This window comes from Brachionichthys hirsutus, chromosome 4, assembly GCF_040956055.1.
Source record: "Brachionichthys hirsutus isolate HB-005 chromosome 4, CSIRO-AGI_Bhir_v1, whole genome shotgun sequence".
Classification (NCBI taxonomy): domain Eukaryota; kingdom Metazoa; phylum Chordata; class Actinopteri; order Lophiiformes; family Brachionichthyidae; genus Brachionichthys; species Brachionichthys hirsutus.
This window is the reverse complement of record NC_090900.1, coordinates 14,398,633-14,404,517: the sequence shown is the minus strand read 5'-3', so window position 1 is coordinate 14,404,517 and position 5,885 is coordinate 14,398,633.

Here is a 5,885-nt window from a genome sequence, read left to right as displayed (position 1 = left end):
TGCGAATTAGGTGAATTGGTTACACTAAATTGCCCGTAGGTGTGAGTGTGTGTGTGTGTGTGTGGCCCTGGGATGGGCTGGCGGCTTGTCCAGGGTGTGCCCCGCCCCTTGCCCGTTGACTGCTGGGACAGGTTCCAGCATGACCCGGTAATGGACAAAGCGGTCAGGAGGATGAATGAATGGATCATTTAGGATTTTACCAGTACTTTTAAGTGTTTATGGCCAGCAGTACCGTGAATCCAGTCGTACACAGTGAAACGCAGACTCAGCACAGTGAAAGTGGAGATGATGTGGTTCAAACAGTAAAAACAAATGATGCCTTAAGTGCAGAGATTCATTCTTCTCCCAGGATGAATCGAGTGATACCGCCCGTCCATTGTCTTCCGCTCAGCGGGTCACGGTAGTTGCTGGAGCCCGTCCCAGCTTGCTATGGATGAGAGGCCGGGCACACCCCGAATGTGTCACCAGTGCATCGCGGCGCCACAGAGACAAACTAACACTCACGCACACACGACGGACAATTTAGAGTAATCAATTGACCTAAATTGCATGTTTTTGGAGGCGGGAGGAAACTGGAGAACCCGGGGAAAACACGCAAACTCTGCACAGATGGGATTCGATCCCGTTGTTGCTGTGAGGCGACAGCGCTAACCACTACGCCACAGTGCCGTCCATTCCGGTAACAGTAGTCCATGGTTAGCAGATCTAGTCCGCTCATTCAGCCGACGTTATCTCTGGTCACAGTAGTAGGTCAAAGATTGTATTTACCGTCAGCCAGTTCCTTGAATCCTGAATGTCTGCGCAACATTTTACGAGGCTGCTGGATTCTGCAAACCATCTGGCATGTCAGCGTAATGAAGGTGTGCAGGAAGAATGTTTTCCAGCATCTATGCATTCCCTGTAGAGACCAGACCACACAGTGGTTGCTGCCTGTGTCCATCTGCTGCCTCAGCAAATACAAAGCACAGGATTTGCACATTGTTGTCTGGAAAATACTTTATTATAATAACGCTCAATGCAATTACACAATAATTCAGGAAAAGGAAAAAAGTGGCACCTGACAGTCCAAGTTAAACACTGACCGAACGTACGCAAAGGAATTATAACATTTAACAAAGGAGATCACACACCTGAAGAAACAAGACCACACCTGGATCCGAAGCCTGCAGAATTACAGTTTACACTTGGAAGTGATGCTAAACGTCCACGAGTCCATGTTGGGTCTGTGGACGTTTAGCACTATACATACATGCACTATAAAATTTACATTAAAAACAGGTATGAACTTTATATTAATAGTTAAATATGACACAAAAGAATAAAAAAATTACTTTGATTTAAACAAATGAAATACAAAAAATAGACATTTTATTTCTTCAGGCAAATTTTCAACAATTTCACTTAGATTTTTCACTCTGCACTTTGGATCAAATAGCCCACACCCATCTGTGACAGTAATGATGTCACTGCTCTGTTAAATCATTTAAAAAATGAAAAATATAGAATTCTGTTCCATCTTGTTTCTGAAATGTTGAAGAATGCATGCATGAAAGTCAATAGATGTGGCCCAAGAAGTCATCATCATCATCATCGTCATCTGCTGTCAAAGACCTACTCTAAGAAACCCAGTGTTGAAGCAGCTCGGACGCTTGGTCACCTTCCTCTAATGCTCACGTGTGGACGGACCCGGGATGCCTTTATAGCACCCAGCCCTCCTTTGGAGACGTCCAATAGACGAGTGCATGTGGCAGACACTTTGCCTCCACCAGTGACCTTGCACATTTGAATGCATGAAGGGATACTGTTCGTGAAACAAGCCATTTTTAGAGGCGAAGATAATTTACATGGAGGGAAAAGGATAAAAAACTGAACGGACAACACCAAGTCTGGGGTCATTAGGCCTGTATAAATGCTTCAATGGAAGGGACGTCCACTTTGGATAGTTAACGCACTCCAGGCTTTATTCACAGATGTCTGGATATCACAGCCAACATGTTTGTTTCCACTTAGAGATAAAAATTACAAGAATTATTTTTGAATGAAAGTTGCCGTAACAAAGCAAAACTAAAAACTGAATGCAAGTTTCTTATTTGGTTAGAGTTCCTGTGATACGTTTCTTGGTTTGCTCCAACTTATTCATGTGCAAACATTTCCACATTTTGTGGAGCCATTTGTCGCATCCTGTTGAAAAGCTCCCGAGCGTTCATGAAAATGAAGCCAACCTGATGGCCTGAGACGGACGGCGTTTGCTGCACGGCGAGTTTAGACCCAGGCCGTGACATCGATACGGCTGTGTAACATTACAACGCGTGCAGCAGCTGGAGGGGTTTTTATAGTAATTGTAGTGCAGTGTGGAAAGCTGAGGAGCGGAAGCAGGCTGAATGGAGGGCAACACAATTACAAGTGTGTGGAGAAAACAGCAGGTGGACGTGCTGCAGAGGCGGAGCAGGAGCCTGTCAAGCCTGCAACGCCACACAGGGGTTAAGCCTATAAATAGTAGGTCACCAGCACCCAGCATGTTAAAACGCTCAGCAACAATGAGGAGCAAGCCACCTCTCCATCTGGACACGGTGAGGACAGCAGCGCAAGACAGTGTCACGGGGGGGGCATAAAGAAAACTGATTGGGCCCGGTATGAGCCATGCTTCAAATGACAATGAAATGGAAAGCCGACTATCTGCTGGAGGTGCGATGCACGGAGCGCCCTGAACATTTGTTGCGCTATATCTCAGCGTCAAAGCTGGAAATTGGTTTTGGTTAAAGGACCTTTTGGGGGATGCAGCATCAGTCACACACACACACACACACACACATCGGGCTCCGGCGTTAGCATGATAGCAGCAGCCAGGCAGGGTGCTCACTGCTACAGCCAGATAAAGTGTCGCTGTCAATATCTCGGATGCAACCCCCCCTCCACCTTATCAGCAATGAACACGAGCACCCCCCCCCCCCCCCCCTCCCGCTATCTGTGCCATCAAATCCGGTAGGGTCACAGCAGAGAGCCAGCGAGAGCAGCCTTTGTTGAAGAAACCAGCCGTCTATTCATCCATCAGAAGCATCTTACCCCCCCCATTTCATTCGTGTTTTACATTATCTAATTTTTTTTAGAAACAAAAAGGCAAAAACCTTAAAGCACATGCAATTCTGAAACCCACAAAAAGTCCCAACTGTAATGCAATCTGTACAGATGTTTTGTTGAAAAGCGTAAAGCAATGCCACAGAACTCACTGAATCATTGAAGGTGACAATCAGCCTTCATATCATGGAGACAGAAAAGGATTGTTGTCACATGATCACATCCTGTCGACATCTGCGTGTCCAGGGCCATCGATGTACATAACACAAATAAGACTGAGAATTATTCTCCTTCATTTCATGCCATTCTTATAATTATTTTGTGGGTCTTTAACAGATCAGATAATGCTGTATTTAGTTTTTAAAACAGTCTTGTACTAACATCTTCTCCAGTTGTCGAGAGTTCACCTGAATGTAATGTTTCTCTCCACAAACTACAGAGTGGCATGTATTCAAATGTATTTTTCTTTAGGGGGTTAAATGTTTCATTGATAATCATTTGAATATTATAATTCTTAGATCTCTCATCTCGGATTTGTTCTCTTAATCATGTTTCGCCTCACCATGCATGTTTGAAATATGCAAATCAGACAAGACAAGCTGGCCGATTTTCCAGAGGAGCAAACAAAGAGGAAACTTCGAAACTCCCATCAAAGAAGCAAGTCCTGCACACCGCTTTGGCTCATTTGATTCCCTTGTATGAAATGAGTCTAAATTGATTGGCTCTTTGTCTTGTCTTCCAACTCGACATCTATTCAGACATTAGATCAGCAGTTTGTTCCGCCGCCAGATTTCGTGTAGCTCAGCACAACGACTTGGTCATAAAAGGCAGAGATAGAAAGGAGGGGCATGTGCCCCAGATCTTAAAACGATAAAGTTTAAAAAAAAAAACCTTCTCCTCGAAGCACCAACAACTGCATCACACTTTAGGTTATAATAATACTCAGACACGTACCATTTTGTTACTCCACAGAAAATGTCCTGTTATATTTCAAAGTACAACACAGGGAAGCGCTTCTTCAGCAAAAGATGAACGAGAGTGGCGATGGGTTCGCTCGTCAAAAATTACATCTGGCAACAAAGAGGAGCTCATGGCAAATCAGAAATGATCTCCATTTCTGAATCAAGTCGTGTTTTTTTGTTTTGCCAGGGCCTCAGATTGTCACATAAGGCCCACTGTGGGTTTCCTCACTCAGAGGTCGGCGTGGAAGGAAGCCAGCCAGCTGGCCAGATCTCAAACCTGAGCAGAAAAAGCTATTTTGTTGATCTAATCTCCACTTTGTGATGCTGGGTTACAATTGGGCACAACAGTGAGACATTGTGTGTGTGTGGGGGGGGGGGGAATCCAACATGGATTTCGGCTGCTAAAGTTTTGAGCTTTCGAAGCACATTCTGGTTTACTTGATGTAGTGAAGCGCTGCGTGTATTTCTGTATTTCTGACCAGGTGTGGTGCGTTACATGAACGCAGAATCTGTTTTCCATCATTGTGTTTTCCCTGAAGAACCTGTGCCGGCAGGCACACAGATTTAATTTATCTGCCACATCCATCAATATGTAAATACTGTAACTAGAAACCCGCCGCGTCGGGAAACTAATTTGTTTTTCCAGTCAATCTTCCTGTAGAATTCCAAATGAACAAACGTGAGCCTCATCTTACAGATTGCAGTAAATGTTGCTATAAAATACGAATGTTTTACATTGTACGCATGTAGTTTACGAAAGGTGAGTTTACGTCACATCACTGACTCCTGAACCTTAAAATAATTTCCAGATTCTTTTTTTAAAGTAGTGTTAATTGAACCGGTGGACAAATCTCATAAAAAAATATATATTGCATCATCTTTTCTGCTTATGGCATTTGTGTGTGCTTAAAATGCTAATGCATGGGTCAGACTGTATACATCAGGTTCTTCAGGAAATGTAGAGACGCATGTATAAAATATTATACACTTGACTTCACAGGGTCCCGCGATGCACTGGCGACACATTCAGGGTGTAGTACCCCGCCTCTCGCCCACAACAAGCTGGGATAGGCTCCAGCAACTCCTGTAACCCGCAAAGCGGAAGAAAATGGATGCATGGATTTACAGGATTAAGTAAAAAATCTAGTGCCAAAGTAAGAGTTAATATATTCCACAAGTCAGCGCAACCTTCCCACAGACCTTTATGAAGAATCAGCGTCTCAGAAACCTTCGGCGCAAGCAATAAGTTTCATCTCACAGAAATAAGGCAAACCCGGCTCGCTGCCGGGAGAGCAGTGAAGGAATGCTGACCGGCTGCTGTACAGGTGAAGTCCGTTTGAGCAGGTCCGTGTGACTTCGAGGACGGACACAGTTGGCCTGATCATGCACCAATATTCATTCTCAGCTCGGGTTAGACCTGTGGAGAAAAGACAGCGCTCGCCAACGTGCAGGTGCTACTGGGCTGTTTGTCTGAACATGCCCCCCCAAATAAAATAAAAAATCCTATGGATGAATATTGTATATATATATAATATAAACCTCTTTTTTTCCTTCGGTGCTTCGGCTCCATGGCGCTCCATTTGTCTTGGATTGTTTTGGGACCACCCTGCTCTCTCTGATTAACACAGCATGACCATATGAATGGCGTTGTGATGTTCAGTTTAAGTCGGAGCTAACCAACACATTTTTAAATGCATGACTAACAAAAATATTCCTCTGCCAGGAAAAGTTAACTCATGAAACGATTCAGTCTTTTTAAAATGGCCATTTTCTCTGCGTTTCATTCTATTCTAGGACAAGAACATCTCTATCGTTTCTTCCTCAGAAACTCAGCAGCTTGGAGTCATC